The sequence below is a fragment of the Solea senegalensis genome, linkage group LG19 (assembly GCF_019176455.1).
Source record: "Solea senegalensis isolate Sse05_10M linkage group LG19, IFAPA_SoseM_1, whole genome shotgun sequence".
Taxonomy (NCBI): Eukaryota; Metazoa; Chordata; class Actinopteri; order Pleuronectiformes; family Soleidae; genus Solea; species Solea senegalensis.
The window spans coordinates 9,329,529-9,353,363 of NC_058038.1; the positions used below are offsets into that span (position 1 = coordinate 9,329,529).

Consider the following 23,835-nt stretch of genomic DNA (forward strand, 5'->3'; position numbering starts at 1 on the left):
AAATTCTATATCATAGTACTGCCTCTCTCACACACACACGCACACGTCTACAAAGCAAATTCACGATTCTACATGACCATATAGAGAGGAGCTGAATAAAATATGACAGAATTTCTTACGAAATCCTTCACACCAATTTAATTGTTATGGTTTTGCAGCACGGCTGATGTTAGAAGACACTGCCAAAGTGAAATTCGAGTTTCACTTTGAATATATGAAGGTAAATCACACTACAAACGTGGGAAATGATTTAAACAGTGTCCTGAAATATAATTGCGAGAATGTGTGCTTTAAATTTATACCAAAAGGAACTGCAACAAACCTGTGCACATCAGCATGCTATTATGTACTATATCATGTACTATTTTCACATCTCTGTGCACACACACAAAATAGCCCCCTAACGGAATGGAGTGTGCCATTTTACACTGAATTCTCATCAAGATTTTGTTTTTGCTTTTTTTGCTGTCTTGCTGTTCTTGCTAGTTTTACATTTCCTAATTAACATAGATGTTTGGGGGGTTTGAAAACACACAGGCCCACATAATTTTCCCTGAGGGATATATTTTGTTGTTGTTTTTTTTTTCTCTCCTTATTCTTTGGCCACTTCTCTGGTTTAGCATAAACTCTGTGCCTCCACCTTCACTTCCCATTTAAGAAGCCTAGTCTATTTCTTCTTTTATAGCAACTCTATGCAATTTATAAATGACGACTGAGTACGATACCTGGAACTTCTTAAAAGCTGTCAATATGATCAAGATTCTTCTGCTTCCTCTGTTCTTTTTCTACTTGGTATTCCTCCACAGGTAGCTTTTAAATCTTGTGTAACCTTCATTCTTTTTGAAGGTTTATTTTCTATTCAAACTATTCATCTTATTTCTCATTCTGGACCATACAGTTCCTCTTACTCACAATTCGGTTCTGTGCTGGCCAGCTGAGAGCATAGTGTTGGTTGGCTGGTTATTCAGAAAGAAAAATCAGACGTAGCTTGGTTGAGGCCAAATGACTTAAAACTACAAATTACTGACCTGTGTTATCAAAAACTGTCTAGAAGACTCTAAAAGAGAGGTAAGAGCCCACCGTATGTGGGCTGACAAATCAGTGCAAAACAAATGGAACCAGCTAAAATGACTGCAATGTTTATAAAGTAATTAGAAGTTAGTTTAAGTTACAAAACATGATAACAGCTGGCTTTAATGGCACTTATTTTAGGCGAGACGGTCAGAAATTTGTTTAAGACTTTTCCTAGACCTACAAACACCTGCGATTTCCAAATATTGGTACAGACCATTGCCCCCCTTCACTCCCCCAAGATTCTCACCCTATTTGGTACTCACCTAGATCAAAGTCCCTCGCACATCTGTTCAGCTTGCTGCTGCCATGGCTCGCCAGCTGGACTCTGTCTGTTTCTCTGTCTGAAGGCGTGTCAGTACTGCGTGTCTGTCCAAAGCAGAGCTTCTTGGCAAGCTGCAAATACAAACAGTGCAAAGAATCAACAGGACTGCGAGCATGGGTGTGAGCCAGTGTCTTATCATATTCTTGCAAGAGACTCCATGTCAACTTGACTGTGTGCACATCTGTTACGTAGGAGACTTGAGCAGAATTTTTTTTGTGATAGAGAGTCTGTGTATGTAGTTTGTGTGTGTCTGGGTGACAAGATATTACAAAGGCATATGTTTTACATGTTTTACAAAGACTTTGGAGAGGTTTACACAGAGAGGCGAAACAAAGTGGGAGATGGGCCTTCCTTATGTAATTACACCCAGCAGTAAACCACTAATCCAAACACAAATAGTATCTTCTTCACTGTATTCAAACAGAAAACTACGTGTGTAAACATGAAGTCATGAAGGAAAGTAGTCCTATTTCCACAAATCAAATCATAGTGCTTATAGCAATAAGAGTCAAAGTAGGTTTAATACTCTCTTAATACTCCTTGGTGTATATACTGTATATATTTGTGGATATGATACGGTCGATTGCATTGCATGTTAATGTGACACATGAAATGGCCCGCAGGGACCTATGGTGGTAGTCAACTCCAGCATAGTAGTCTAGCAGTCTCATGAAAATCCCTTTACAAATGTATATATATATATATTGTTTCTTCACACTCCACATGCCTGCAACCATATATAAACAGGATTTCACAGTAGACATGAGACTCAACACTCAGTATTGGTCCAATACTGGCGCAAATCACACTAGCATGCAACAAGGACATGGGTAAGAGCTGCCAATGTCTCTTACGTTACGCAGTTAAAGCATTATGAATATATAATGGCTTCTAAGTTGTTCAAAAGAGGGTAAAGACTACATTGGACTGATATTTGTACTGGGAGAAATTCAACTAAATAGTGGTAGCCATCCCTATTCCCATGATTCATGGACTGTAACAGAAAAGCTAAACAGGCACAGTGATGGGCTCATAATTCAACCAACCCATAAAGATACCTGACATTTAAACAAGAGAAAACAGGCTGATTCAAGTCAATTTTTCCTTTTATATGCCGATTAAAAAGTACAAAGCTTTATGAGCTTTTAAACAGCCATGAACAACTTAAAACTATGGCAATATCTACAGAAATGGGGGTCACAGATTGCCTCGAATAGAATTCAATTCTAAACACTAATTTATCTTTGACCAAGGTGTACTGGGCAAGGAATGAACCACTTTTCACACTTAGATTATTTGTATGCATGGCCAGTATTATGTGCCTGTGGGCTTTTACCTCTGAGAGAGAAGTGATGATCTACATGAATGAATGAAATATCTTAAGATCCACATGTTTACACATTCATACCTGGGAAATGTCAATCAGATGCAAAATGCAGAGGTTGAGCCCAGAAAGAAATGTCAAAAAGCTAATCTGACTCTGATGTGTGTGTGTATGGGTCCAGCACCATGTGATCAATAGCTCACTTGAAATGAATATGTGATCATTCGCTTTGATTCAAACCCAACATATATTGCAAATCTAACAAACCAAGTAGCCACGAGCCAGATCAATAAGCCTCATTATAAAATCTATTTAGTGACGACGAAGTCTAGGAGACATCTTTAACAGGCAGACTGAGTTCTGACCATCCGAGCTAACAACTTTTCAGGGAGTCAAATTAAAAAAATTTTAGTTTAATTTGTATAATTTAGCAGCAAAAGTTGAGACTAGTTAACTTCAGAAATTGCTTTCCCTCTCAGTCTAAACAGTCGTTCCACTTTTTACCATTTCCAAATACACAGACCAATCATTATTTTCAGATGACATCACAGCTTTGGCACTGAAAACTCAACACTGTGCTAAAGTATAAGTTGCCAAAACAACCTCAGCTATGAGAGAATGTGCAAATGTGCCAAGGAGCTAGTGCTGAGACAACTAACTCCTGAATTGAATTGCCAACTGCTTCAATAATCAGTTGATTGACATAATAAACAAAGCTTCTCAAAATATGTACTGTTTTCTCTGTTTCTTATTGGTTGAAATACAAACATTTTTAGGTTTTCAAAAAATATTTTTTTGTCTCTTTCACATTTAATTTACTACACAATACACTAACTAAAATAAAACAATAAATATAAATAATAAATTGTTTTAAAGCTGATTTGATTCCAATAACTGTAAACAACATCCTCAATATCAACTGACAAACAGACAAAGATTAAACTACTTGTGCTGGACAATTCCTCAATAACAACTTTCGTCAACTGCAATATAACAAAGGTTCTACATCTATCTATCTAATATTTTCGTTTCATGTTTCTGTTTGTTAGAATTAGTGTGCTTTAATGTTTTCTGTCCACAAATAAACATTTTAAACCACAATTTATTAGTTTCTCCAACTCTCTCACTTAAGAGAAAATATCAGTATTTAATCACCTGACATCATGATAATAAACGATATTGTCTAATTTGAAAATGTTTTATTGTGATAACATTTGTGGCTATATCATTCAGCTCTACTAGTTAGTGAACATTTAAAGCTTAATTCTAAGAGACCAAACCAGAGCCAAAGAAAACTTTGAATATTTAACTAACTGCCAGGAGGACAAAGCTCTGACCATTGTGAACTTGGCAAAATCAAATCAGTCTTTTCTGTTATAATATTACAGAATAACAATATTTATGCCGGTCAGAGGTGTGACACTATGACTTTAGGAAATGAGGTATGACCTGAGGCTTGTAACAAGCCAATGAACCGTTTGGATAAGCAGGATGGAGCACGGCCTTCATGGTCTCCACATCTTCTTTGTCCTACATCATTTCCATTGTCTCCTCCTGTGACACCAGCAGTCTGAAGCTGTCAGTTAGAAGAGGGATAAATGACAGTGGACAGTCCAAACAGTCATGCCACCAAAACCTAACTGTGTGACCCCAGGATGTCTGAGCATCACAAGGCAGCTTGGTCTGTCTGAAGTAAACAGAAAAGGAGGAAGGGGCTGTCAAACAGTGAGGAGGGGGAAAAGTAAAAGATCAGGGAAAATTGAAAGCAGAAAAATGAAGAGCCAACAAGACGTAGAGAGGCTGGATGGAAGATAGGTCGATGTACAAAAGGCTGATGAAATAAAACTGCGAGTAAAATGAACAAAATGGCAGCTTAAACAATAGTAAGGAAACAGAGGATAAAGGGGAGACACCCTATAGGAATGGAAGACAAATTAAGCAGAGGGCAGAGGAGACACAATGAGATGGGGTAGCCCAAAAAATAAAAGAACAAAAAAAAAGCTCTCTACACTCTATAAAAGTGTAGAGAGCTGATGGGCTGCCAATTCCCTCTAGCAATACTGCACTGGCTGCTAACAACGAATTCCTGATATCTTAAAAGGCCTAAAGGCTACAGCATCTTAATGCGACAGAAACAAGAGACGCATTTTCAAAATTGTTCCATCACGTTTCAGCCTCATTTGCATCCAGAGAGGAAAGCTGACATTTAAATGTAATCCTGCTGACATGCAAACTATGTGCAGCCAATTCCATAACCCTCAAGTGCATTAGAAACCAGAGTGACATGTGAATCTGAAACCAATCACAGGTGGATGCATACTCTTATTCAATAAAATACAAACCAAATTTAATGAGCTCTCAAGCTCCTCCACTGTGACATTTCCTCTTTCATTTCTCCATCTTTTACAACTAACATTCACCAAACCTCAATTTCTCTTCCCCCCAACATCACCTGCCCTCCCTCACTCAGTTTTCATTCTGAATCCACTTCTCTACTTCCATTCTTTTCTCTCTCCATCCAAAACAACAGCCATTGCAGAAAGAGGGCCATCAATCTTCTTCAGTGAGACCTGAATGCGAGGGAGTGCCAAGGCTACAGCAGATTACTATCTCTCCTTACCTCCACTCAACACTGGATAACATTTAGATGGAGAGGGTGGGCAGATGGAGAGGCAGAGAGGGTCGCGAGCCAGTCAAAGAGACAATCTTAGATAGCAGGCGGACACATTAGATTTTAAAAGCCTCAAACAAACTTCCACCCCTGTCAACAGCAGAGGCATGTCAAACAAAGAAGAACAGCAGTAGAATTTAAAAACTCTAATCCTAACTGGCACCATCAAACCTGACCCATGGTCTTCATGAAGATTGAGGCTTTGGTACAGGATCAGTCAATGATGTAAATTTCTTATAATCAGTTAATCTAAAATTAAGTGTAGTCACAAGCACAGTGAATATGTAATGTGCAGTTTAAATAAGCATGAAAATACTGCGCCATTGACATTAGACCAGGTTTTTGTTAAGACACTTTGTGTTACAACCAACATACCCACGGGTGCAATTATGAGAGTGTACTTGCTACCTGTACACAATGTGGGCACAATTTTGAATACATATCTAATTGCGATTATTTTGACTGAAACAGAGTGCGATATGACAGGGAATGGTATGTTTTACATAATTATTCTCATTTTCATTTGAATAACATATTTAAATCATTACGGTGTGATATTTGTGCCGATCTGAAGGAAACAAAGATGTTTACTTTTGTCTGTAGAATATGATGTGTATAGGCCCGGATTAGGGATGCACGATATATCAGCATTAATATTGTTATCGGCCGATGTTCGTCATTTTTTAACATATCGGCATCGGTCCAATGAGTAAAACTGCGCCCATTTTAACAACCGATGTTTATACCCGTCTAATTGCTGTTTGTGTATGTGTGTCGGGAAGGGGAGGCCATGCGGCATTTGTTTGGGCATATGACAGCGTCAGTGACACAAGCACAGCACAAGATGTGTGTGTGTGCGTGTGTGTGTGTGCGTGTGTGTGTGTGTGTGTGTTGAGGAGAGAGCATGTCAGCGGTGTGGGCGATTTTTCAGGGTGTCAATAGAAGATACGCGAAAAGCATTATGCAACACTTGCAAAGTCGAGGTAAAGCGAGGAGGGTTCCGCGTCAAGTCATTCAATACCACAAATTTGATCATGTCATTTGAAAAACCGCCACCCTGAAGTACACAAACAACGGCAGGAAGCTAACGCTAGTAACATTAGGCAGCAGACAAAGAAGAAAGCAGCGCAGCTGGGACTCGACCAAAGGAAGACAGTGGCCAGGGTAATAACGATCAAGGTAATGGAAATGATTGCTCTTGACGACCAGCCAAGAGTTCCGATGGTTGATAGCGCATATTGAACCCCGCAACAACCTGCCAAGTCGGCGCTACTTTTCCGATGTTTTGCAATTGAATACATATCTGGTTGCCATGAATACTGGTAAGTTTGATAAAGTATTTTAACATGTTTTCTTTTATTATGGTAGCTCTTAGTAGAGCTTGTCAGGTATTGTTTCTCATATCAGTGTAGTTTTATTGTTAAGGGAAGTGGCGTTGTTGTTGCCGGGTGGAAGGGTTGTTGACTTTATTTACGTACCCAGTATAGACGCCCTTATCTCAATTACAGTAACTTTGGCAGGGTATTATTTTTATTTATGTTCATGTTTGTAATTTAGGATCCAAACTTTCTCACAGGAGTTTAGTGAGTTGAGGGAGTTAAACTGTACTTTCATTTAGTTACACACTTGCTTCAAGTGGTAAAGGTTTCTAAAAACCTTTACTTGTAGTTGGTTACTTGTGTCTTATGTGACCTTGTTATTTGGAGGTAAAACATGTTTTGAAAATAAAGGAAGACATTAAAAAATTCAGCTTGCATGATTTTCATTCTGTACAAACTTTTATCATCTCAGAAACATTTTTTTTAAAACATATATCGATATCGGTAGATATCGGTTATCGGCCATAGCAGCAATATTAATATCGGATATCGGATATCGGTATCGGCGGAAATAGTCATATCGGTGCATCCCTAGCCAGGATAATATTTAATCTAAAAATGGTAATTTTTCACACAACAAATATTCCACCTCCAATTTGAAAATTTCAGCAGGCCATATTGCAATTTTGATAAAATTACGATTCATTGTTGTTTGGTGTGAAAATGACTACTGCATCGGTTTGAAAATTACATAAGACATAAGACAATTGCACTGCACTGTGCACTGCTGTATGCCATGTGCAAGATAGAGGCTGAATTATAAGGCAGGAGAACATAATGGAGCAGCTGACACATACTTGAAAATACACCCAAAGCAAACAGTTGCTTGTGTGTGCCAATGTGTGTTAAAATATTGAGACCTAAATTTGCAGCTTCATGATATTTAAAAACTTTAAGCGTGTGAATGTTTGTGTGATGAAGCACTGACACTCTAGGTGAAGAAGCCAGAGTTGTGACCTTTTTAACATGCTGCTTCACTGCCCTGTGTGTTACACTAGCAATAATTCATATACACATAAGACAACACTGTGCATCACCAGCAAATCCAAGGCCAAGTGTATAATTCTGGGGAAAGCTCACGAGAGAAAGAGATGGGACACACAAGAAAGTGTGAAAAAGAGCTTTTACAAAAAAGCAATTGTGCCGTGCAGTTCAGTGGAGAACCTATATCGCCCCCTGTGGACTTCTGCGTAATTGCCAAAACACTGCAGTCTCTACGACCTAATTTTCTCTCCCAAGCCAATCTCCAATCACAAATATACACACACAAAGGAGAGAGAGATTTAGCAGGAGAACCCACTTCTGGGCACTTCTTGTTTTTTTTCGTTATCGTGCAACTTTATGAAGCTGTATACCGTGCTTTACTCCCACTGTGTGCTTCTTCTGCCCATGCTGCTTAGTTGTGACATAAGACGTGTCACTCTGTGCAGCATGGGGATGTCACAACAGACACAAAAACAAAACACTGCCATGCTGAGAGAGAGTCACGCAGATAGTTGTGTGAAGCTGATTACTAACTAACTCATTTGGTAATGTTTTCATGTATATTATACATGACGTTTTATACTAAGACGACAACAAAAAAAAAAAGAAAAACTTGTACATCGCACTTATGACTAGCACTTCATAGTTTGATCTACTTGAAGCTCTTACTAAAAGGAGTGTATCGGAATGATATCAGTATCAGCAGATACTCGAGTTTATGATATCAGTATCAGACACAAAAAAGTGGTATTGTGCCCTCTATAGCAGCTTCAATGCTCTGTACTTTTTTATTACTTAACACATTTATCAAGCAGTTGTTTTTAGTCCAAGGACAAGACCACAAACCAGTGATGATAACAACTGAACATGATAGCATTAATAGCTATGCAGCATTCACACTAAGGTACTACGTGGGGTCCAAAAGTCTAAGACCACTTTCAGGAAAGTGGAGACTGTTAATAGGGACATTAAACCCTCCTTGTGTTATCACAGTGCTGTTAACCTCTGCAATGGCAAAAGGACTGGGGACTGGGGAGCAGCGTAGTGTTGCCTCTGGGAAACACCGTGACAAAAAGGAGGAGGTGAAAGAGGCAGCGGTTGAGCTCAGCCTGCTCCTGAAGACTTTGACACTAACATAATCATTGTTAATTGATTCAACTGGCAAGGAAAGTGTTATATTAAAGTGGAAAAAGTGCAGCGGTGATGGCAACATAGTGCTGAGGTTTAATGGAAGCTGATGGTGCCCACACTGCCTGTCCAACATCATCTAATCATACCAGAATAGAAGATTCTGAAGACGTACACATATCAAATCACCATCAGCCCAAATCCATTCAGCATCCTCAAAGAAGCTTTGATCATCAGTCGGCCAAAGAAAGTGAGGAGACACACAGGCCAAGGACAGCAGAGATCGCGAGTAGAGACAGAACAATAGACAAAGCAGATAGACATTTTTCACTGCTGCAGATATCACATGACTGTGCAGAAACAGCATGGTCTGCCAGAAACTAGCACCCAATGTTCAAACAGCATAACAAAAAATCGAGCATAATTTAGGGAATAACATTTGCTGACCATAAAAACTATAGGCATGACTCACTATGTGCATATTGCTTCATTATTTTAAGAAACTATACCAGGGGTGGCCAATTATTTTCCATAAGGGGCCACATGAAAAACAAAAAAATATCGTTGAGGGCCAAGCCAAATTTGAATTCAGTTTAATTAAATTTTATCACTTTTATTCAAAAAAAGCAGTAAATTGTATTGTTTTGGTGTAAATTGGGCAGCATACAAACACACAATAAACACAATTACTAACCAACTCTACAATTACTAACCAACTCTATTGAAAATATCAAATGACTACACTATATATAATGAATACTATTATACTACACTGGAATTAACTTTTCTTTTAACGTGAGCTGACATTTTAAGAGTCACCTGTCGCTGTGCAGACAGACGCAGATACGTGCGTCCATACGTCAGGCTTTTCAAAATAAAAGCAACACAGTTATATTGCATGCAAAGCATAAATACTTGTTCATCTGTGATTATGACTGACATACCGCGGGCCGGACAGGGACGCCTCAAAGGGCCGTATGTGGCCCGCAGCCCATAAAATGCCCATGTCTGAGCTATACCAAAGTACAGCACATGACAAATCTTCTCATTAGCTCATAGTAAACTGCCACTTGCAGGTGTACACTCATGAACTGTGATGCTTCTTATTTTTCAAAGGTAATAAATACATTTTAACCTGCTTCACCTGTGCTTTTAGCAAGGCCCCATTACATAACATTGAATTCTTGTCACCATCACAGCTTTGTTATTAACATGTAATTGAGACACATGAGGTATGTCTAGTAGCAGTGACTGGGGTGTGCCTATATCTGCTGAGTGAACTGATGAAGACGGAGGGCTCCCTGTAGCCTTACAGTCAGAGCACTGATAAATTGGGCAGCCTCCACCCTTTCCCTAACTGCAGGAAGGGTTGTGTATGCATGAGAATCAGCATGTTCACCTGCTAGACTGGAACTGACAAAATTAAGTGGCAGTGCCACAGATTTCATGAACAAAGGGAAGCCATTGGCACCAAGGAGCAGGATGGCCTTCATTATATCACCATACAAGAGTTTGTGGCATTGAAAAAAAAAATAGCTTGTCAATATTTCCAGGAATTTTGTCAATAATAATAAGTTGACAATATTGTGTTAGCATCCCTCACAATGTGTTTTGGGATATGATTTGTGAGCTTTACTATTATTACTAATTAGCTCAATAAATAGTTTTCAATTTGCCACTTTTTGAGCAAACGGAGTCTTTTGAAAACATCAGCACAGTGCATGTACTTTTTATGACACAGTGAATTCATGAATCGAGAGGGTGTGTTTGTGATTGGATCACCATGAATGAAACAAAAGATCGATAGATACACAGACCTACTAGCTACCTGCACATACTTACGAAACAAATAATGGCAGAGAGGGAATGGACAGAAGACAACAAAAATGACAATGACTAAGTGAGAAAAAAGGCAAATTGAAGGTTGTTGAGCAAAAGAGGAAAGAGGGGAAATGAACTTGAGAGACTATAGCAGTAATTGCTTGAGGAGAATATGAAAAGCAGACAAAGGTGACAATGAAAAAAGTGTGGAAAAAAGGGGGATCAAGAGCATAGTGGGAAATGGCGATACATGAGAAATGACAGGCACACATCACGCAGCTTTTAGCTACTAAAATCGGCCATGTGCTTTCTCATATGTCCTTCACAACAAAGTGCTGACGGCTCCAGACTTCACAGCACAGTATGTTCCAGAAAAAGAAAATGCAGGAGCCACAGAAAATGAAAAGTAGAAAGAGGTAGAGTAAAATAAAAAGGATGAAGATGGTCCCTGGAGAGGCAGCCTGTGGCATCTGTTTGCCACAAGCAAGGACCACAGGGAGGAAGAGAAGGAGGAGTGAAAACTGCAGCTTGTCTTCTCCAGTCTTTCTCTCCCTGGCTGTCCTCAGCAGCAGGAGGCTAGACCTAAGCCCCGCCAGCAGCCATCAGGGAGAGAGGAGAGGCCTTGGGAAGGGGGTCATCCACAATCACAGATCAAAACAAAACTCAGGGATGCACATCTGCATCATTAGCGAAGAAACACAGATTCGTTTAATGTCTATCCACAAACACAAATCCCACAGAAATGTGACCACCAGTCCCTGTGCACACATACACACTCCCTCCACACAACTGCTATACAGCGATGTCAGCCTCCTCTCCATGAATATTCATCTGCCTCATTAGCACTCAAGTGGCGAAACAAAGCATATTGCATGAGACTCCTGTTAGTTGGAAAGAGAATGAGAGTTAAGGGAGAGAGAGAGAAGAAATGGAAAGATATGAGATACATGGCGAATGTAGAGGAAGCAAAGGCGAAGAGAAACAGAGTGAGAAGTAAAGCCTTGATTCACTGCCAGCAAACTTTTTTGAGTCCCAAGAGTGAAGTTGGTAAAATGTCCAATATTGTTCCGGGGGCTGATAAACTCCTGTCAATTGTCCTTATGAAAGCAGACCGGGGCAGAGTATGAAAGCAGCGTCAGCAGCATGGGACAGCACAGCAGAGCACAGCCTGAAAATTACTGATTATTTTACTCTGCAAACACTCCAGCAATAGAAGCTTCAAAACCACTGCAATAATGTCTAGCTGTTCACAATAACTTCTAAACTATAGGAGATATGTGCAGATACACCTAGACACAAGTGGCAGCTAGACAGACATTCATGCACCCTGTCTTTGTTCAGTAACAAAACACACCAGCACATACAGAAGTACAAAGCCACACTGTCGAGAGTACACAGAAACTGAGTCTGTCAGTCCAGTCACTCAGACTCTTTCTCTCTCAGCCACTTGTCAACAGACACACAAATGTAGACAGATACTACCAAAAATAGAGAGGGGATTATTTTCTTTTTATGTTGTCATGGCAGTAAATCTCTTAACAGGAATTGCCAACAGGGGAAATCTCCCACCCAGCAGCTGTGTTCACAGAAAGACCCTAGAAAGTGGAGAAATAGCAGATTGTATTTCCTTGACTTTGCCTACTGAGACAGAGACAGTTGGCCACTAGGGGAGAAGGACAAGAGGTAAAGTTGGGTGATGCCCAAAATCTTTTGCCCCATGCATCAGAGTCACTCTGGTCCTTTAAAGGGCACTGACAAAACCCAGACTACCATAATTGGACAAGGTCTTTGAAAATCAATACTGCTGCTTACATGAGGGGCCTCCACCACAGCTATTTCATATTCCAGCCTCTACACACAGTTTCTGACAAATAAAAAAAAAAAACCTTCAATTTAGAAACGGTATGAACTATCGATTTCACAGCCACGATTCATACTCTTCCTCCACCTGCTTCTGTCCTCTCTCTTTGTCAGGCCCCTACCCTTGATTCTGCTTTTCAAATCTCTGTTAAAAGGAAACAGGAGTGTTTCTGTTCAGTGGCGAATGGGGTGAAGTGGTCCTTGTCTCTAAACTTCATAATTTTCTTACTTTCCCATTAAGATACAAGACAATATTTTTGAAGTCTTCAATGAAAACAACATTTTTATTATTTTTATTTTTTAATTTTTTTTTTAAAGACTGGAACATTTTCTTCAATTTTGTTAACACTGATATCATCATTATCATTATTATTGTTATTATTATTATTAGGCCACGTGGTTGTTGAAGTGTTAGCACTTGTGCCTTTGCAGCAAGAAGACCCGCATTTGCGACACACGTGGTGGACAGATGAACATTTATTATTATTAGAGATGCAACTAACAATTAGTTTGATTAGGAATTTGCAGATTATTGTAAGTAATTCATAAGCTGGTTGTCTATTAAAATATCTGATAGAAATGTTGAACTTCAAAATTCTAGGGTTGCATTGCTCATCTCGACCCTGCACTCTCTATCCCTGTATTAATGTACAGTATAAATCAAAGAGGTTTTACTGTAAAAAACATTTTTTAAATGCACGTTGTGAGGATGCTATGCAGTTGATATAGCTGATGGCAGTGAGGTGAGTCCTGATCAGACCACCAGCAGTTCTGCTACGGTTACATCTGCACCCCCCTAATAATCATCAGAGGACTGGTTTTGGCTATCAGAGGAAATACTCCTCCTGCCCTATACAGAACAGATATCAGTTTTTGTTGTCATTTTGCATATTACTATGTTGCAGGGCTCTAACAGAACTATATACATCAGTGGCCCAGGTGTGGTGTTCATTTTGGTGTACCCAAATTTTAAAAATTTTCAGGGTTGAGTTTGCAGTCATTTCCTTTATACATATACAAATGATTGTAAACAAGAATGAAGTGAAATATTTGTCCTCATTAGATGCACAAACATAGTCTGTGTACACACAAATACAGTTTCTGCTGGTTGTTTTGGAGTGGTTGTATAGTAAACATAGGGTGACCTACAAACACATTAAATAAACTAAATCAATGGCAAGGCACATTTTTCAGCATTACAAGGTTTGGGTTGCTTTTGCTGTCATTTCCCATTTACTATAATGAGTATATTGTCAGCACCAAACACCCCCTACCCCACCCACTTATAGTGACAGTGCTTCGCTTGTTAGATAATAAACAGGGGAGGGAGATAATGTTGATATTGTTGTGTCTAGGTTTCCAATGGCGAGGGTGCTGGCAAACTAATGCCATCTACTGAACTTACAAACCGTGGCCCTGTGATGGACTGGCGAACTGTACCCCGCCTATCGCCCTATGTCAGCTGAGATTGGCACAGCACCCCCCCCCAACCCTCCAGTGGAGGATAAAGCAGTAGCTAATGGATGGATGAACAAACCGAAATGCTTGTGGAAGAAAAATAATTATTTGCGTTATTGTTTGCTATAAGCAGCACACGCTGTGTGTGGCGAGAAGGGGCAGACAAATCAGCTGCACACATGCACACAGCAACTGTTGAACAACTGGGTTTTTTGAGCAGTAGAAACATTTTGTGGATGCTCCTTCATGTTGTCAGTCATACTCCAACCTGTTTGCAGCCGTCTCACTTTACTCCCAGTGTTGCTATTGCCTCCATCTGTCTTAACATAAAACAAATCACTTCCTGTGTGCAGTGCTGGAATATTGCCAAGCAACACAAAATCTAAACACTGCTATACAGAGAAAGTCATGTGAAGCTTGTGTTAATTAATTAAACTTCAAATGTTTAAAAAAAACATGAAGTCAACCAAGAAAAAACACTGTTTGTTATTTTACACACACAGCTTCAGTATCATTTCAGTGAGATTATCTTCTCACTTAACATCACAGTTTCTGGCTCTAGACATTATTTCCTAGACACACTACTTTCATCTATCCTCTTTACACACTAACCCTAACACATACTAGTTTTCAAGACTTTGTGTAACATAATATCGTTCTCAAATGCCAAATTACACAGTCTTTCAGCCATGACAGAGGTGGATTTTGTCATCAAACCATTTGGATGGGTCAACATTTGCCAGGCTTAAATGCCAGATAATATCAGCAAAATTGGATGTGACTTTTGGGCAGTGACACTTTTAACCAACTGTGTGTCATTAATTTATATTCAGATGGATTCCAAGGGTCAGACGTTGTGCTGAGCAGCCTGGCAGAGACCAGGGACCTGACCAGTTCAAACCACAGGTCCAAACTCAGCATGCATGCATGATTTAAATACATCTAAATGGCAGATGGCAAGAGAGCTAGCTCGTGCCTGGCTGTAAGGCAGAAGTAGTGATGTAGGGGAAGCTGAGGATGAGTACAAGAGTGAGGAATGGCTTGGCTTGTCTTGAAGATTACTTTTCTTCTTAAAACATTCACTTCATCTGTGTCACTCCTGCTCCCAACTTGTTATTGGAAAATAGCTCCACGCTAGAACGTTGGAAAACCATTCGATGCCGGCACTGTCTGCATCAGTCACACGCTGACACACACATACACACAGAAAATACATTTCATCCTCCACACTAGCGCAGCCAATAGCAGTGGCAGGCATTTGCGACCCCAATCCATATTTCAATTTTCCTCCTCTCATATAAACTATTTCAATACTTGTTTCGTTCCTCCCCACAAGTGATCGGCAATGTGAGAAATGAGCCTCTTCTAATGCTGCATCTATAAAAGTCCCAATCGGAGACATTTTTGAGTGGGCCTCTGCCTACATCAATTACGTCTTAGTGGGACTGCACAAAGACAGAATCTTGGAAGTAACACTTCAGGAGGGAAAATCGCTGCATTGCAACATTCTAACCCCGCTGCGTATCACTTTTTCTCTTCTCAGAATGCATTCGGTCTGTGTTAGCTACAGTTATAAATCAAAGGCTGCCTGTGCTCATATCAACAGCTCAACATGGTTTCAAACCAATTAAATAAGCATTAAACATTAACCAGCACGACGACACTTGAATGGGTGGTTTGACCCTTAAAGTGGAATTCAGTTTAAAACTAGCACATATCATTTAAAAACAAACACTCTACACAGAGCCAGAAAAAGGAATGGCAAAGGTTTCGGCTGTGATGCCATCAGCCATTACTAATTGAAATGTTCCCTGTGAACAAATAAAGTTTTTTGACTTTGAACTGAATTGAAATGTTTTTTTCTGAATCAATTTACCAATGCAGCAAATGAAAAGGAATTGCCTTGGTGACCTGCCAAGATTATACTTTATGTACAATACATCTGTTAAAGCTGCAGTAAGCATGCAGGAAAAAAAGTCTCAAGCAGAGCCCACAGGAGGTGCATTAATCTAGTTCTCTTTTAAATGAATTGGTTTACACTATGCTAAAAGGTTATTAATATTTATTCAACAACGCCAAGCATTCATTAGGCTAATCAGTCAGGGAAACATAGAATTAATTAAATGAATTTCTGATAACGGAATACTTTCCAAATGTTTGATATCCTAACTCCTCTAACATTTTCCCCTTTAACACAGTAACAAAAAAAAAGGCGTGCTCATCTTGACATATCTTCCTGTGACACCATCAACATCAACATATAAGCATGAGAGTAAACAAATACGATACAGCAAGCTAGCTGCCCTACAGTAGAGAAACTGATCCAAAGCCGTTCTCCCATTTCCTGTCAATGTCTCGCACGAGACACTAAAAATGCAATAGCATATGTATGAGTGTATGTACATATCAATACCAATGTTGGTCATATCGGCAGAGATGAGTAACAACATCTCGTGAAACTCGGGAGTCGGGCTGCACTTGTCCTCACAAGTGGTTGCCCATGTAAAGGTTGAAGCAGGCAGGTAATAGCAACAAATATTGGGGCTTAAATAGCGACAGTTTTACGATGCCTGAGCGGCCACTATGACTCCATTCCTGTCAGATTCTATTAGCTTGGCCTCCACTATGTGTTTCGATTGGCTCATGCTCTATTCCCAACAGTTAAAGAAGCACCTCCCGTAAATAAACCAAATGGCTGCACCTTGTATTGTATGAAGGGGGGGCTTGAGGCAGCTGAGCACTTGTGAGTAAAGAACATCTGACAGAGTGGTTGAAAAGTTTAATATACAGTACCAAGCTGAATGGACCCAGTCGACTAGAAGGATAGCTTGGCACATATCAGTGGAAGAGTTTAAATTTGACTAGTGTTTAAGAAGAATACAAGCAGCCGGGGTAGCAAAGCACTGTTAAATCAAGACAAGTGGTCTCATTCTCCCTCCACACACGCTCTTCTAAACAAAAAGAAAAGCGTATCTGCCAGCTGCCAGGCACAAATCTAAGAAAAGGCCACCTGTCTAATAACAAATTTTGATGCGTTCAGCTCAGCAATATGAAACTGAGCATCTGGCATGGTCCCTCCAAAACCTTGTTAATGCACACGTATGAGTGTTACTACATTACCTCAACAAAATACATTATTTTGTGTTCATTAATTCTACAAATTATAGGGCTTGTGACTGCAATGTAAGTTGACACTTTGATAGAGCACACAGTACATTTCTACAATGTGCCCACAGACACAGCAAGGATTTGAACTTCTTTAAATCCAAGCCACTTTAAAATAAAAATAAAAGTAACAAATTCTAGTAAAAACTAGAACAAATGGTATTTTAAATTGAGTGGGAAATAAAATTACATTTCCTTATACAGTGAAGAAAATAATATTGGACAGGGTTACTCACACAATACAACAGCGATACAAAAATAAACTATATAGAGGAAAAGATTTAGGAAGAATGGGCATATGTGTAGTATTTCTCATTACTGATTAATATCATAATAAATTAAAGAGGGGTACATTCCTTGCATATCTTTATACGTGTCACATGCCTGGAGCCATGTAACTGGTGCTCCGTTTTCACATCAGACATCTTGATTTATTATGAAAAAAGACGTATATTTAATACAAATTAAAGATGGCTCTACTCTTTTAAGAAAAACACTAGACAGCAGCATCTGAAAAGATTTATAAATGGGTCACTGATTCATGTTCATAGATGGAACTGTTCAGTAGTTCACTTCGGTGTTAAACTTGATTTAACATTTGAGGAGCTAGAAATTTTATCAAATCACAATATGGTCTACTGCAAAATCAAATCGCAGGAGGTTCAATATTTCTTAAAGACAAAATGTGTGTCAAATTATCATTTTAGATTAATTATTGTCTTGACCTATATACATCTTACTTTACAGACTGAAGGGAACATCTTAGTTTCTCACAGATCTGCACAAATAACACACAGTAATCATTTTAAATATGTTTTTTGAATGAAAAATGAACGAATAATGATGAAATTACTATTCCCTCTGGTATCGTGAATCACATCACAATCGGAACTCCTGTCAAAATAATCACAATGAGATATTTATTCAAAATCGTTATGCCATAGTGGGCACCCATATCATTATTAAAGCCACAGTGTTGTCCCTACAATATTGTTGTCATCACCTATGTATTAACAATAAAAATAAAAACTTTTCTTCCTTTCTTGCACAAGTGCAGGGTATCTTTTTTTAGCCACAAAGAAACTGTCACTGAGGTGACAGAGTGATGACAGCTGTGGCACAGAAATGAACTTGAATACTGCTTGAAAACAATAGTACTTTTTTTTTTATCAACAAAGCAACATCTTAAAGAATATTTCTACAAACGTTTACACTAATATAACATATTAGTTAAGATGAGTTCATATAGTAGTTAACTGACAGTGCACAGGACGTGTTAGCCAGGATGCATGGAGGAGAACATATATGGGGGACAAATGCAGCTAGCCAACACTATCTTTTATTTTCAAATATTTTTAATCAAACAACTCCCATTCACAGCATTTCTGAGTTCTCACACTTTTCTATGTACAATCCCACCAACTTCCTTCACATCATCAGATAATGAGTGTGAATTGGGTTTGACTAGTGCAGTACCCATTCTCTTGCATTTCTGAACAAACTAGTGCCCTTAGTAAGTGAACTGCCAGGTATGAAAACTGTCAAGCAACCCGCTGAACAAACGTTCCTTGCATTCATAAATAAAAACACTGACACAGTCCTTTGTGAATTAGTTATTTTGATGTTCTGGTTTACTCATGAGCTGTTTCAAGTGGGATATTGACATTTTGTCCTTTTTTTCCTGATTACTGCTGCTATTTATCTGATTATGTTTTTGAATTAAAAAAAATGTATGTGAAATGTCACGGTCAACAGTCCAAATTTAAAACAGATTCAGTATGTGAGACTCAGTTGGGACACACAAATGTTTGGATTTCCTATTTAGAAATAAATCAAATATTTTGTAATGCTAATTTACCTTTCTGTCAAATTACTAATTCATATGCATAAAAAGTTTGTTTTAAACCGTCACAGTGTTAAGGCTGCAACCAATCTTGCCATTATTGATTAATGTTATTTTGTCCAAATAAGATCATTGCCTGTAGAGACTACGGTACAAAAATGTAAGACGAGAAATGCTTGATAACTGACAATTTAATTTCAAAAATAGTTAAAAGATGATCGTGTTAATCAACAACTAATCAAGCCTATATCTTTCTTTCTTTTCACATTTCCAGTGATTGAAATATAACATGACCACACATAAAAGAGAGCATTTTCTCATTTTCGACATATTCCAAAAGAAAGCAATCTCTTTTTCTTTTATTTATTTGAATGAACAAACTATTTCCAGAGATATCATAAAAACTCATCTTAAATCTTTTCAGGCTTTGACTTGCTTCATTTATTTTCATAAGCTCACTCTATAAAGGATCTGAAAAACAAAATCTTTAAAACCAATTAAAATGTTTCTGCCTTTAAAAGGCAGACTTGCCCACACACTAAATAAACTTAGATTCTACCAAAGTACTACAGCATGTCTGTATTTCCCTCATGAGGATTTTCTAACACAGTCTACTATTGTTCTTAAACACTACTCTTCTCCAGAGTTCCATCATTTAGACAGAACTAATATACAGTGGTACCTCACCTCTCTATCCCGCCTCCAGTCTCAACTGTGGTTGAAGTAAGTATAAGAACGTCTCATCTAAAGCTGCAGTGATCAGCCAATTAATTACTCAGGTGATCCACAGATAATAAATCTTTGATCATTCTGACAAATAAATCATCAAGGTTTACTAGTCACAAGCATGTCCCTCCACCAGTGTGAGATTTTATTTTTGCTGGGTTTTTTTGTTGTATTTTTTCCACACATTCAGATTAAAATGCAGACTCAAACCTAAGCAAGCCATCAATATTTTCAAATTTGAAATCAGTTAGGAGACCAATCTGTAAATGAACCCATACAAAGAGAAGTTGATGCAGCCCTTAATATATATGTTAATTTCCATGCTACAAACGGATCCGGTCCAGCCTACATCCAGGACATGATCAAAACCTACACACCAGCCTGCCCACTTCGACATGTAATGTAATGTAATGTAATGTTAATTACCCATTTAGGGTGAGCTCAGTTTTAAAAAGTAGTTATTGTTAATTAAACTGATAAAAATATAATTTATATAACCAAGTGAATATTCTTCCACTGCTTAAGTACAAAATCCATTCCATCAGTTTAAGACAACTTTGTGACCATTTTATCTCCAACCACATAGCATTGTAACATGAACTCATCACTTGTAATCTGTAATGGAACTGCCTCTGGAATTTTGTATTCAATTTTCTTCTTCCCTCTGAATTAAATTCTTCAATTTGTTTATGTCTCATTTCACTTTAATTTTTTAGTGATCAAAATTTGAAATTGAAACGTCCTGAATTCAAATTTCAAGTCATGTGATGCTGATGACTGTAATTGCTGCTCTGTCTGCCAAAATGATGCTGCTTTGCTCAGTGTATTGGTTTAATTCAAGCCAGAATTGATACGTATACATAGATAGATAGATAGATAGATAGATAGATAGATAGATAGATAGATAGATAGATAGATGTATCAACTAAAACTGAGATAGTGAAACATTAAAGATACTAATGTATAGTGTAATTTAAGGTAAAAAATAAATAACTTGAAACTTAAAAGACTTTTAAATATCAAATCTGATGAGATGAGACTGACTGTAACCTGCGTGCTCTGCGCAAGAACGAGACGCAACCGCAGAGAAAAACTACTGTGGTGGTCACTATTTGACAGGATACGGACGATACAGCTTAACGTGTCTTTCTATGGTAAACTCATTATTTTTCCAAGTCCAGCCTACATCCAGGACATGATCAAAACCTACACACCAGCCTGCCCACTTCGACATGTAATGTAATGTAATGTAATGTTAATTACCCATTTAGGGTGAGCTCAGTTTTAAAAAGTAGTTATTGTTAATTAAACTGATAAAAATATAATTTATATAACCAAGTGAATATTCTTCCACTGCTTAAGTACAAAATCCATTCCATCAGTTTAAGACAACTTTGTGACCATTTTATCTCCAACCACATAGCATTGTAACATGAACTCATCACTTGTAATCTGTAATGGAACTGCCTCTGGAATTTTGTATTCAATTTTCTTCTTCCCTCTGAATTAAATTCTTCAATTTGTTTATGTCTCATTTCACTTTAATTTTTTAGTGATCAAAATTTGAAATTGAAACGTCCTGAATTCAAATTTCAAGTCATGTGATGCTGATGACTGTAATTGCTGCTCTGTCTGCCAAAATGATGCTGCTTTGCTCAGTGTATTGGTTTAATTCAAGCCAGAATTGATACGTATACATAGATAGATAGATAGATAGATAGATAGATAGATAGATAGATAGATGTATCAACTAAAACTGAGATAGTGAAACATTAAAGATACTAATGTATAGTGTAATTTAAGGTAAAAAATAAATAACTTGAAACTTAAAAGACTTTTAAATATCAAATCTGATGAGATGAGACTGACTGTAACCTGCGTGCTCTGCGCAAGAACGAGACGCAACCGCAGAGAAAAACTACTGTGGTGGTCACTATTTGACAGGATACGGACGATACAGCTTAACGTGTCTTTCTATGGTAAACTCATTATTTTTCCAAGTCCTTGTGGAAAATTTCCCACTGACATTTGTCGTTACGTCCACGTCCAACCACCAGACCGCGATAACCCACGGAAAATGATTTAAAAAAGCAGCCGAAAAGTCAACCACACCACTCCACACGACAAATGTTGAACCCGAGCCGTTACTAACTCGCTAACATTAGCCTGCTAGCGGCTACCTAAGCTCACTAAAAGTGCGAGTAACGTTAATTCACGCCGAAACTTAAAATGAACGTCAGTACCAGAGGGTCGTGTAACATACAAGCATTAAGTATGAGCAGACCTAATGTTCCTGCGCGGAAAACTCACCTTTGTTTCGCAGTTACACGAAAGGATTGAGGGATTTTTTGACAAGCGCTGTCACTGCACTTCCGGGTGAGGTTGTGACGTAACAACGCGTCATCGCAGTTTGGCCATGCTGGGATTGTTTTGATTTTGGACTGAAAGCGGAAAATACATGCAGTGCCTATTTTAACTTCCTTTCATGTCACCAAAGAGCCTTTGATGCCAACACTCTGTTTGGTTTATTCCTGTGTAATATTATCTACACTTAAAAGACAACTGACAACATACCAAGAAGCAGACCAAAGGACATTAGTATTTAATTTTACATCATTAAATTCCCAACTGCAAGTAATTTTACTGCATTTAAAATGTGATCAGAAGAATACTGTCAAAGACACATTTTTCAATCAATTATATTATTTATAATATATTCAACGTAATTCCCCAAGTGGCCCTACACTTTAAAGTCATAATGAAAACTGGCCCATTACAAATATTTACATTATTGTGTTTTAATTACAATTGTCTACATTTTAGTATTGATTTAATTCTGTTTTTGTTATTTAATTCATTTTGCATCATCATCTGTTATTTTTTGTGAAACCAAACTATTTGTTTTGAAATAGTGTGCAATATCATCCTGAATATTTGAATTGCAACATCATGATAGACAATCAAGATACAATTTTTATTTCAAATCACTAAACAGCTCATTTTTGACCTGGTAACTCCTGAGCAGACATAGAAATTCACTGGCTCTGAGGTTTTCAGTTTCAGGCCCCTGCTTTAGAAACTATACAGAACTATCCGCCTTTAATTCAATACAAATAAATCCCACCTATTTAATGTGAAAATAATGTGTTTTCTATGTGAGGTTATAGTTTAAAATCCATAATTTTGTTTTATTAAATTATTATTAGTAGTAAATATGAAAGCCATTGAATTGTGCTACATGTTAGATGCTATATTTATCCTTTATAGTACTGCCACAGTGCAAACATTGTTATTGAAATTAATCATAGCACATAAAAGGTTTAATGTAGAAAAGCAGACCTGATTGAAAACATTCATGTGTCCCCATCTGACGTCTTATATTCCATCCAAGACTACCCATTTAAATGTATGACATTTAGTACAGGGACATGTACTAAACAACTCAATGTGTGTCTATGACAGTTTAGTACCTTTAATTCATCAGTATATTATATATGTATATCCATAAACAATGTCAGGGACCACTTTATATCATCATGAAATGTGAATAATTTAGACCGCATGTGGACAGCATGAGCAAATTTTATTTTCTTGTCACTGGATAGCCATCGAAGTAAAATAATTCACAGCATGCTGTTCCTAATTTAATTTGGAGCTGGACTCTTAGTGGTTTGCAGGTCATCTTCAATAAACCTTTTTTTGGTTAGTTTTTAGCCAATTAAAAGTAATAACTTTTATTTTATTTGCTGAATGTTGATCTTTACAAGCATGCATTTGGAATTTGACTCTTGTTTTTGTCAGGGTATACCCTATTCACTGCAGAAACCTTTCCATTTTGGGTGTTTTTTGTGAATTATAGGCCCTCGGGAAAGTAGGTCATCACAGCAGGAAACAGATGCAGGCACGAGGAGTGAGGATACAGGAGATAATATATCAAGCAATTAGTGAACAGTGTACAGATTTACAGCTTTACCAGTTTGATGATATGAGAGGAAAAGATGTGCTATAATATGATTATGATTGTGATGCCAGCATTAAAATTGGCTATGAAAAGATTGTTGTGCAGTCATGTTAATGTTG

General features: G+C 38.0%; 2 protein-coding genes across 4 annotated transcripts in view; both read right to left on the reverse strand.

The window, feature by feature from the left end:
* The window catches only part of LOC122784987 (speckle type BTB/POZ protein), an 83,966-nt gene extending 61,842 nt beyond the window's left edge, over window positions 1-22,124 (reverse strand). The window contains exons 1-2 of one of the 2 annotated variants that reach the window (XM_044050476.1): window positions 22,066-22,124; window positions 1,338-1,467 (exon numbers count right to left, since the gene is read on the reverse strand). The gene's annotated coding sequence lies outside the window, so the exon portion shown is untranslated. The remainder of the gene's footprint in view (window positions 1-1,337; window positions 1,468-22,065) is intronic. The other variant, XM_044050477.1, reaches the window with a different exon arrangement.
* Window positions 1-23,835, reverse strand: part of gjc1 (gap junction protein gamma 1) — a 797,916-nt gene that overhangs the window by 494,908 nt on the left and 279,173 nt on the right. The window lies entirely within an intron of this gene.